This window comes from Anthonomus grandis, chromosome 1 (assembly GCF_022605725.1).
Source record: "Anthonomus grandis grandis chromosome 1, icAntGran1.3, whole genome shotgun sequence".
In the NCBI taxonomy this organism is placed as follows: domain Eukaryota; kingdom Metazoa; phylum Arthropoda; class Insecta; order Coleoptera; family Curculionidae; genus Anthonomus; species Anthonomus grandis.
Window position 1 is genome coordinate 15,019,818 of NC_065546.1, and position 12,680 is coordinate 15,032,497.

Genomic DNA, 12,680 nt, shown 5'->3' on the forward strand with positions numbered 1-12,680 from the left:
TACCGGAAGTAGGTGTCAACTTCGTTATTTTAAATGGAACATCCTGTATATTTTTACTTTTTTGGCTTTTACGTGAAATTCTAAGTATATTTTGTGTATAATGTCCTATACCTAAGTGTAACCGTTTTTGACATATTTTTAATTTCATGTGAAAAACTATGTTTATAAGCCCTAACATAATTACCGATTACTCCCTTTTAGTAGCTTTTATTTATTGGTTAGTTTTGGTTTTATTTTAGAGGAAGGACCACTTTAAAAGTCTATTTTAAAATTTGGCTAAAAAAAAGATACAGGGTGGTCAAAAACTAGCATTAAAAATTAAAATGAAAAAATCATTAAAAGTCAATTTTTTTAAATGGAAACCCCCTATTTTTATAATTTTTTCATAAAGATAATTAAAAATAAGGTTAACTTTGTATAAGGTTATCTAGTCCAAAAATTGATAGTTTCCGAAATATTGGCAGTTTAAATTTGGCCTAATATTAAAAGCCGTATAATAACACGGCTCAAGGATTGTTGATTAGTTGGGCATGACGGTTGTCATAGTAACCGCTAGAAGCGGCAGTAAGACAATAGATTATATGCATTAAATTTATAAGTTACTTGCTATTTAAGTTTTCTTCGTAAAAGTGTAATTTAATTAAAAAGTGTACATTTCTGTTATAATCCATTATCTTACTGCCGCTTCTAGCGGTTACTATGACAACCGTCATGCCCAACTAATCAACAATCCTTGAGCCGTGTTATTATACGGCTTTTAATATTAGGCCAAATTTAAACTGCCAATATTTCGGAAACTATCAATTTTTGGACTAGATAACCTTATACAAAGTTAACCTTATTTTTAATTATCTTTATGAAAAAATTATAAAAATAGGGGGTTTCCATTTAAAAAAATTGACTTTTAATGATTTTTTCATTTTAATTTTTAATGCTAGTTTCTGACCACCCTGTATCTTTTTTTTAGCCAAATTTTAAAATAGTCTTTTAAAGTGGTCCTTCCTCTAAAATAAAACCAAAACTAACCAATAAATAAAGGCTACTAAAAGGGAGTAATCGGTGATTATGTTAGGGCTTATAAACATAGTTTTTCACATGAAATTAAAAATATGTCAAAAACGGTTACACTTAGGTATAGGACATTATACACAAAATATACTTAGAATTTCACGTAAAAGCCAAAAAAGTAAAAATATACAGGGTGTTCCATTTAAAATAACGAAGTTGACACCTACTTCCGGTATAACCGGAAACGTCACAACTGTCAAAATATTTTAGTTGTGTAGCCCCCCTCGACAGTGCCATGTTGCCAAATTTTCAAAATTTTTGAAAAATTAGTTTCCGAAATATCGATCGCGTCTATTCGTCGTGAGACACCCTGTATATATGTATCTATATGTATACCTTTGTAATCAGCTGCCCCTCACACAAACAAAATTAGAAAGAATTAATAATATTAAAAAGGCTCAACAATATTTGTCTATACCAAAATCCACTAATAATATGACCTAACAGCAAAATTAGCTGTTACAGGTTAAAATTGGCATTTTATACTCTTTATTAAAAGCACTGATTACAGTTATATTTTCAAAATAGATATTTTACAAATATTAATGATTGATACTAGTAATGCCCTCTCTGTAATAGCCTCCCAAGTAAACCATAGTTCTGTTCTCTAGCCATTTCAAATTACAGTATTCTTTTTTTTTAAGGACACATTTAGTTTTGTACATTTCAGCTTCATATTGTACTGGTTGTTAATGAAATTTTATTTATACTCTTATAAAACCCGGTTCTGGACTAAAGAAATATTTTAGAATTTAAATTATATCCCATATTGATTATTTAATTATTTTATAACGAATAATGATTAATTGGGCATGTACAATTATTGTGTATGTTGTACTGTTCATAGTACAATATCTGATTTTGGCTTGACCATACCAGATATGCTGGTTGATTTTACTCGGACTGACCTATCTAATTTTTGTCTCTTTTTATCTAATGTAAATATTAGTTTTCTTGGAAGATAGCAAGAAGTTGCTGGTCTAGGCAAAATCGAAATTGATTGTCATAGTGACACATATTTTCATTGCCAACTTCCTTGGGCCACAAATTTTGTTATTTATTTTTTATAAAAGGTTTTATGGTACTTATAAAAAAAGTTAAGTTATTTTGTTATATATTTCGATTGGCAATACACCTTGTGCGTGATTGCTTAAATACGGGTTTGACCTCTGCGGTCGTTCCTTTTCCCAGACCGCCGTCATGAAGTGAAGAGTGCGTTAGTTCTTTTTGAAATTCGTGTGAATTTTACCCATATGGGGATATAATTGACTAAATGTGGTGATAGTAAATCAACTTTTTGGGCGTAATGCTGTAATTTGTTGTTTTGTTGAATTTACTGGCCTTTATGGCGATTTAAAACCTAATAATTTTTCACGTGCCCTCGAACATCGGCAAAATAGCGGTTCTGATTGGCATTGGCAGGGGACAATTTAATTAGCAAGTAGGTATTCTTGAATTTATCGTTTATACTGATAGTATAGGTTTTTTTTTTCTTTTCTTTTGGCTACTAGAGCTACATAACATGGATTTTGGACGGATTTTTTTTGTACGGACTTGATTTCTTCATGCCACATGGTACTTTCGTTTTGGGGTTATGTACTCTACTGGCTCTAATCTAGAAGGAGATTTTAAGCAACTGTGAGCTAACGTCTAACCTAGACCACTACCAGAGCTTGGCGTATTGTGAAGTGGAAGAGGTGAAGCTTGGAAGCCTGCAGTTTTTTTTTTCTTTGACTGGGATTTGGATGTCTGGGAGAGTCTCGAATCTGAAGTAGTCTGCTGTGTGTGGAGCTAGGTGACACAACATAACATTTTTTTTTTATTCACTTATTTTATTTTTATTATCACAACTTTTATCTTTTGAGTTGAGATACATACATAAGCTTATTTAAAATTTTATTGACATTATTTAATCGATGCTATTTTATTATTGAATATTACTGATAAGAGTACATATATATGTGACAAGTGACTCCTGTGAGGTAAGACGCAGCCGGCTTCGTAGTACTACGAGTATATACTTGGGTTATATTATTTATTTTCAGACTACTCCTAAGATGTCAAATTTTCTCAGATTAGCTAGTAAATATTAGAGTAAACTAATAAAAGGGTAATTTTAAGTGGGGAAGCTTCAACAGTTAGGGTTGTTATTTTTTTTTTTGCTTAGGTCAATGTCCGTGGCGGGATATACCGGGCCATGTAAATTATTAGTTTAATTGAATTGAAGCTTCATTCCCCAAAAGGTTTGGGTGTAACGTAATTTATTTTATTTCGACAACCACACTTTGATTGTGTATTTTTTGTGTGATGTTGTGGTTCCTTATTACCAACTTAAATAATTATTCCTCTTAACGATAAATAACATAACATAATTCTCTGTGATAATCAAGACTTAAATAAATTGTTATTTTCTGTTGTTAATTTGTTTTTCACTTGAGTTGAGTAGGTTGGAATATCATAGGTAATTTGGAAACAATAGTGTATACTGATTTGACTTTGATTTTGTTTTCCAAGTTTCGTTTTGAACTTGCCTAAATAAATTTTGATAAATATTGGGCGTCCTTTGGGATTATATAAAATCCAAAACTTGGTGGCGCCATACTGATTTTGACATTTAGTTGGGTAACTCTTGGGTAGTTACTACCTAAGAAATTTTGGTTCATTTGGTTGAGAAAGAAGCTAGAACCCACATCGGCTTGAGCTAGCAGCATTGTGAAGGATTCCTTCTCTGGGCGTTTCAGGTAAGAGGGGTTAAGTTCCTCCGGGCATCAAACAACTTTTGGAGACCCTCTTAAGGCCATAAACCTTTCACTATTTTTAGTACTTCTTTTCTTTTGATTAACTTGGCATTCATCGCATCACCATAATTCCATTTTATTGCACTTTAGAAAAAAATATATAACACAATCCTGTATGACCCCAATCAGTTCTCTCCTCTTTCTCCCTACAATCGATAAGTTTATTTCATGCTGCTCAATGCTTCATAAAAAAAAAGAAAAAAAATACATACAGTATATATTCCTTCAATTCAAAACAAAAATAAAGATTTTCATTTTAGTGTTTTACACCAGTAATTAAATCTAGAAGTACTAGAGATAGACTTTCCTCAAATTTATAAATCGTTAAATGAATATTTATAAGATAATATTAACAATATTATACCCAAAAGAAAAAAGTACGTGAAGATGCAAAAGAAAAAAAAAGGGAAAAAAAAACTCCCAAAAAATACAGTACTGCATATTAAATATTAAATTTAGTTATCCAATGCGGAATCCCCATTAAATATAAATACTAATACAAAAAGAAAAACAGAACCCTGCAATAAAAACCTTGCCCTTTTGTTACAATATTAGGGTTAATTTAAAGAATAAAAAACAACTAGTACCCTGATAATACACGTATGACATACAACAAACAGTACATATTTAGTAACAATAATAATATCACTAGTACAAATTAGAGAAAGGGCGATTTCTTACTTTTAATTTACGACCCTTCAGAAGTCGGTAATTCAGATTCACTTTTTATCAGCTTTTTTACACCACTAGAGTCAACAAAGTACACTAGACCACCAAAAGTCCAGGTAGAGTTGCCGTAAATCGATCTCGCTCCTTTAAAAATTCGCAGATTTACCGGAGTTAATAGTTCCGACACTAAATATGGACTATTTTTCAGTTTCCTTTTATTAAAATACACAAGGTCGCGCGCCCATTGTTGACAAAAATTAATAACCAGAGGCCTGGGCCGATCATTGGAATGTTTTGCATCCTTTCTGCCTAAGCGGTAACAATTGCTTATGTCGTTTTTTGATAAATTCACAGATAGTTTGTTACTTAATACATTTATTACAGAAGTATATACGTCATTAACTGAATCTTCCTTGAGTCCATGAAAAAGAAGAGAATGTTTGTTTGATTTAAGTTGAAAGTTGTCAATATGGCGCCTAATAATTTCTTGCTCCTTTTTTAACAGCATAACGTCAGTTTTTAATGAATCCAAGGAGTCATTTATGTTTCTTTCAAATAAGTTAAATGTTGCTAATAGGTTTTGATCCTCATTACTTAAGTCGACAGTAGAAGGCTTACCTCGTTGACTGAGTTGCGATTTAAAGGCTTCCATAGTCTTAGTAAATTCCGCCGCCATGTCTTCGACTCGAGCATTTAGGCTTGTTATTGTTACGGCTGGTTTTGGAGGCATCTTTACACAGGTCTTCTTTTCCACAGAAAAAACGCACTTATGGGGAAATTAAATCAAAGAGAACTACATATTAAACGCAAAAATTCTGCGAATAACACTGAAATTTAACTAAAACAAGCAGAGAGCACGCACATGCGTCTACTCGATACACTGCACCATGTTCGACCGTAACACACCTATGGTGTGTAAACCCTCCTGTCTGTTAAATAGTCCCTATTTTATCTAAACTTGACCTTGTTTTCTGGCCGTTGACTTTTTTCGATAATATTAATCTTTTTCTTACAATGGCCGAAATGAAGTGCGATGTCTGTTAAAAAGTTGTCTTGAAAAAAGAGAAATACAGAATTCGCTGTAGTGGGGTGTGTCGGCGTAATTTCTGTATGAGCTATACTGGGCTAGATAAGGCAATTACAAAATCATTGTGCCAAGAAAAGTACCATAATTGGCGATTTTTTTGTAGTGTTTGTGATTCTCCTACATTAAAATATCTTCACAACATCAAATAAAGGACATTTAGGTCATCCATAAATTATCCAAGAAGGGACAAGAATTTGTATTTCACACTATCCGTCAAATGAACATATTTTCAACCTGTTTTCTATTTTAATGGACAACCACGATGGATCCGTCAAGTTAGATGACTGTCATTATGTTGTAGTATCTAAAATATCACCTTCTTACTCGACTTAAATTGATTTCCTATCTTTAAAAAGCAAATTACTTTTTTGTAGCGATCTTAATATTGACTTATCGAGGGTGTGTGCTACTCAAAAATCTCTCCAATCGATTTTCGACTCATTTGGTATAGTCACGAATATTAACTCACCAACTTGAATTTCTAAAACTAGCTCCAACATAATATATTATGTAGTTTCATCTTTCGATCCAGAAATCTTTGATAATACTGTATTAAGTTCAGGTTTATCAGACTATAAAGCAGTATTGACAAAGTTTGTGTTGTCGGCAAACACAGGTAAAAATTCCTCGCGTAAATCTAGCCGTATGTTTTTGAACAAAAATTCTAAAAAAAATTTCCCTATAATCACAATTGCTTTAAGTACTTACTAATTAAACTCGTTATGAAATTCTCTATAAAATAATTTAGTTTTACAGTTAATTTTTATTCAAAACAAAATTTTTTTTTTGTTAACTTTGTTAGTCTCTTGGCACTTACTAGATATCATCTTTCAGATATACTCTTTAATTACCCTTGGAAAAAGATAAGCTATTCCTGACAAGAAGATTTTAATGAGGTACATAAGGTTTCTTCAAACTTAATAAAAATTGTGTTTTTGATTATTAAAGCTTAGATCCTTTTTATTTATAGCAATTATATTGATACAAATTTCTATTAGTGTCTTCTTTTATTCATCCGTATGAGACAATAATTTGTTTTTATTATTCCTTAAATTTTATTTTGCATGATGTTATATAATATTACGGCAATACAATGACCTTGTGAGCCTTTTTCAGACTTGCCGTATCACAAAGTCATTTGCTCCCTAAATTACATAAACTTTATGGTGCGCCTTTGATCTAGGGCTGCTGGTACTATTTCACTAAATACAACAAGTTAGAAACTATTAAGACGTATTGTTAAGAAAGAATTAAGACATGTTATTACATAAACAATTAGTTTAAAATTGATGCCAAAGAACTTTGAAATAATTCAAAATTATTAAACAACAATTCAAATCCAGTAAGCGTTTCCAATATTTCAGAATTTTTCTTCAACTCATTCTTTTTCAAAATACTTTTTAGTTGATCTCAACGATTTGCAGTCTCAGAACTTAGCAGTCAAAAAACTGGATTAATCTATCGTGAGCTTAAACCTTTTTTGTCCTCTTTTACTAAAACTAACATTTATTATTAACATATCTCTTATTAATAATTTTCAAGACTATAGAAAATTGCAAATGTTTTGACAATCGCTAAAATAAATAATTCTTCTAATACGTTTTCTCTTAGGCCTATTTATCTTTTTCCACTTACTTAAAAAATATTTCAAAAAATTATATTCGAGAAAACCATTTCGTATATTATAGAGAACTTTCTAATACTAACTATGCTTAAGTATTTTACTTTAGGCAAGATTTCCTTTAACTTAGTCAAAGACTATATCTGTTAAGAAACAGAAATATGTAATTTGCTAGAGTATGGTCACAGGAACGTTCCTCAAGGGAGAATTCTGAGTCCCTTAGTGTTTTTTTCCAGTTACCGGAATTTATCTGGCTATCCGAAACATGTGTGTTCACACTAACATGCACATAATTTTCAGCTTTATTACAGTTTGTGCAAATCACAACTATCGTTCAGCGGAAACCACCATTAATTAAGATTATAATATTTTATTTAATATGCGCTTATATAACTTCTTATTTTTAGAAAATGTATAGCTCAGTTCACATGTTCTCTTAATCTTCACGTCAATAGTAGCTGATTTATGGCTACAGACTCATGCAAGAATCTGGGTGCTATTTTTGATACGGGTTTAAAAACATTTTCACAACAACATAATTTAAAATACATCTTTTGATAAATATTCAAAAAAGCTGTTTAGTAAAATATGTTATTTGAAAGACTTCTTATATAGACAAAACCTTGCTTTCCATTGAGTTAAAATTAGGTTTTTGTGATTTCTTGATTTTGTCATATATGAGTTATTGTGTTGCTATTTACTAGCGTGCTCTTGTATTAAAGGACATGATTATTTTATAAAGGTTTTAAAATAGTCAGCTAAGACTTACCATTAACCTGAATATTTAAATGAAAAACATAATAAGTGGTCTATCCATCATAGAAGAACTCGTCACTGTGCCAGATTTGTTAATCCAAAATACAAGTTTGATGTTCCCAGTTCTTTCTTTGAACGATTTTTAAGTTATAATGTGGCAAAGTGCTAGTTGGTAGTATAATCTAATACTCTTCAGACAACAGCTTTAAAAGAAATTTCAAATTAATAGGATTGTAGATATCTTATTTATTTAAATATCTTTTGGTAAAATTTCATATGATTTAGTGCTGAGACAGTGTATACATGAGATCTTTAGAATTGCAATTATTATTATTATTAATTAAAATGCGCAAAAAAACTTCATTTTGAGCAAAATGATTACACAATTTTACTCAATATTGTATTCATATCTTTCTTGGTCTAAAGGATTACGAAACATAATTATAAAAGAGGCGAGCTAAAAGTACACTTATGAAATAATTTTAATCCAGATTTTTATGCCCAAAAAGTTAACCATAAAATGTTTTAAATACAAACCTATAATCTAAAAGTAATATTATATATTAGTCAATGTTAACGTAATTTTTAAGAATGATTATATGATACTAATAAAATAATTGATAACTAAATAAATAACAGTTGTTTCACTAGATGAAATTATACGCGCAATCGAGGCAACAATTTTGATGATAAATAAATAAACACCTTATTAGTGTATATTTACTATTAAATATAAATGTTTAATATTTAAATATTATGATAAATAAATTCAAAAATTATATGTGGGGAAATGGCAACAAATTGGATGATAGAAATTATTTGAGTTATTTTGACTTCATATTAAAATATATTCATACATATTTTTTACTATAATTATTAGTAAAAAATTATTACAATGTTTATTTTAACAAACAAACAATTTAACTTTTGGAATGATTTATTTATTGAGTGGACGAATCAATAAATAAAAAATGTCCCAAATAAAAATTATAGACCTCTTTCAGACCTACATTAGAAAAATAGTTTTGCAAAGCACCTGCTGCTTCCTAACATGTAAGTTATAAATTCACATTCTGTTCTAATTCTGTCTTGTAATACGTGAATACTTTTTGTATTTGTTGCCTATAACTTTATTTTTAAATACCCCCAGAGAAAGTAGTCTAAGGGTTCAAAATCAGGACTTCTTGATGGCTATTCACCACTTCTGCCAATCGATCGATTTGGACTATTTATTGTTGTATATATATTCTCAAAAGAAAATATATACCATTCAATTAAAAAAAATGTAACTTTGTTCTTTATATGCAAAATTATCTTCCTAATGTACAGTATTGCACAAAAATATAGCAACAATTTTTTTTATGAGTATTTTGTATATTGGTACAATTATATTGTTGTTAGGTACCTAGTAATAATTAATTTGGATTATGGCTTGTGGAAAATCTATAAAGGCTGAAATATGAACGATAGTAAAATAAAATAGTAGAAATGCATCGGAATGGTGTCAAAGACGTAGAAATATCGAGATGATACAGTATCGCGATACCGAAACTGCGGATATAGTATAGCGGTATGCGGGATATAAAAATACCATTACGATATATTGACGTGTTCAGACAGGCATACTTTTCAAAGGAGCAGATAGCATAGACGCCTACAAGAAATTTTCCATTGCTATTTTAGCTTATTAGCAGTGCCGGCCGGTAGTGTTTTCAATAAGTTTTTGACAACGAGAAATTTATCAGTATGGTAAAGCCAAATCCTTAGTTATGGGACACAGGACACCCTGATTACTGTGACCGGAATAAAACACAATAATGCTGGTTGAAAATGTCAAAAGAAGTATGCGATAAGTTCGAAGAGATGACGTCAGTGCAGCAGAATGAGTTTGGTAAAAAATAACAAAATAAAATATGTATATTCTAAATATCAGTAGTCATGAAATCATTTAAACTTTTCCCGTATTTTAAGTGAAAACCTTAAAAATATCGAAAACCCATTTGGAATAGATCATGATAAAATGTAAAATGTTAAAATTTTATAATTTATTTTAATGTCACGAGAGAATTTTATATGAGCTAAAGGGAATTTGTGGGTAAAGCGACTTCGTAGTTTATTTTCAATTGCTGTGTAATTAGCATTAAGTATATATTGCACCAGTCTTTTGATTGTCACTTCTTAAAGTATCGAGATTTTTTTCTTAATTTTTAACGTAACAGAAATGCATTAAAAATTATATAATAAAAATTGTGCAAACACTTTAAAGTAGAATATATTAAAGTTTTTAAATGGATCATTTAGTTTTTCAACAGTTGGTAGCTACAGCAGCGGAAAGACAAAACGTACAACCATCTTTTTTCTAATTACAGACCAACTGGTGAGCATACAAAAATTCATCGTAATTATATGGTAACATCTATTTCGTACATATTAAATGTAGCTATTTTGCCAGGATAATACATCAGTATTCACAAAATAATCAGGAATAGTATTTGCAGACCATTATCGTCATGAAATCCTTAAAATCATATATAGCCTGTATCCATCTCGTCTACGTACAATATCGTCTACGTATCGTCTACGTAATTATGGAGCACAGTGCAAGCTTTCACAATATCTTCAGCAAAGTCTATTGATACATTGAATGGTCTGTGGAATATTCTTCACTTGTTGGAAAGAATTCCAAAGTGCATTCAATATGTCTTCGTGTCCTAGCTAACTTATTATTCTTTCTTTATCGAGATAATTTTTCCATGACATGGTCGCATTACATTGAATGATTAGCCAAATGCCTCGTTGCAGTAATTTTTTTTGATAAAATATCTGAATCAGCCATATCTAGCTTCTTTGTTAAGTTTGTAGTTAAAATAAAGCGATCCCCTATGTTACGGTTTTATGACACGGATAGGATATGCTTTCCGTCAATGGCTCCAATACAATGTGGAAAGATTTTTCGCGTGTGGGCTTTAGCATACATTAGTCTTTCATAAGTGTCCAAATTAGCTTGCATGTATCATGAATTATTTCACTTGCTGTTGGTATTCCTACTCGGTAGTTATAATGTAGTTCAGTGAGACAACAACCGGTTGCTAGGTAACTGAAAAAAATGATTTAATCATCAATTCATATTTTTAGGCCAAGGACTTAAAAAATTAGAAAAATTTAAGAAATTCTCTTGCTCGAGAATTAGCCAAAAGGAAGAACCCAAAAAGTGGCGAGAGTACCTTTTGGGAAACATATTATTTTTTGAACAGCTCTTATTTTTAATGAGATGCCCTGCGAAAAGAGAAAAAATGGAAAGAAAATGGAAATATTCAAAAAGACTCCAATGGGAAAAATCTTTTGCTTCAGGACTACCTCGAATTTCACAGTTAAAAATAAGAAGAAAGCAGAAGCTGCAGTAGAAGAATATGAAAATACCCCCGACACAAGACCCTCGTACTAAATTGAAAAAAAAAATTACTTCAGCAGACAGTGATTCTCAAATAGCAGAATTCCACTCCAGAAGAGTTTTTCCGCACATATTCCTCATCTTATCAGGTTTCTGATCATTCTTCACCTGCCACTCTCTTCAATTCTTCACACTGCACATCCAGTCAAGAAGTAAGCAACCTACACTCATACCTTATTTTATTGATTCATCCGTTATCAGTTATCTTCAACAAATTAACAACCTTTTTCTCTTTCATCAACACCTCACTAGCATCGCCAATTCCATCCAGTCAGAGAATAGAGTCCATCCATATTCTCTTACCTCTCGTCTCACGTCACTCTATTGAATCAGCAGACACTTCAATGGATAGATGCATTGTGGATCTTCTTACTGATTACCAATATGAATAATTTTTATATTTGCAAAACTTCTTTAATTAGTAAAACATTCTAGGAATCGTCTATATGTGCTTTTCTCTTACCTTAAGGTTATGGACAGTCGTTCTTTTAATAAAATACTTTTGCGCCTAGCTGTATCCTTTTTGGTTAATTTGCTTTCCAAAATACTATGCAGCTTCTCAAATGATCGTATGCTCATGCGAAAATAATTAAAAAACTTAGAAGAGTCTTGCAACAAAACATTATATAATATAATACATGTTGCCTTGGTCTCTTTCAATTGTGAAATCGGATGAACCCTCAAAGTACGCTTTCTCTATATTTTCTTCGTTTTCTTTCTCCTTAGTAGATACCACTTCACAACGCACTCTTTTATATCCATATTTCATACCTTTGCACGGCACTGCAATTCGTTAATCCCATTCAAAGCTCGAAGTTTTCAATCGTGATTCTGCATCTCGCATACAGTATCCTCGTCTGAAAGAGCTCTTAAGGAGGAGTTTGGTTGAAAGTGATTTGTTTAGTCACTGAGCAGCAAAGAATCCACTGCGTTCTAAAAAAATATTAGATTTCGTCTCAAATTTGCTACTGCTTATGTTAACTGGACTATTCACCAGTAAAAAAATTTTGTTTTTTAATGATATTTATCATGTAGGGCGATATTTTTTGGGATATGGTATGCGTTTGCTGCAGAGAATAGATGGTCCTCGCAGTTTCCCGACCTAAACTCAACTGAAAATTTTTAAGAAACTTTTGACCGAAAAATTCGTATTGATCATGATTAAACTATAAATGAATTTTAATAAATTGTACGACGCTATTACACAGGAAAAATTTCCCTAATGAAATT

The 12,680-nt window shown here is 31.0% G+C and overlaps 1 protein-coding gene and 1 long non-coding RNA gene across 5 annotated transcripts in view; one reads left to right on the top strand and one right to left on the bottom strand.

The window, feature by feature from the left end:
• Positions 1–12,680, bottom strand: part of LOC126737574 (ras-related protein Rap-2b) — a 442,108-nt gene that overhangs the window by 336,463 nt on the left and 92,965 nt on the right. The window lies entirely within an intron of this gene.
• Positions 1,528–3,489, top strand: LOC126737658 (uncharacterized). Its single transcript, XR_007661067.1, has 2 exons — positions 1,528–2,509; positions 2,580–3,489. It is a non-coding gene; the product is annotated as an uncharacterized LOC126737658 (long non-coding RNA).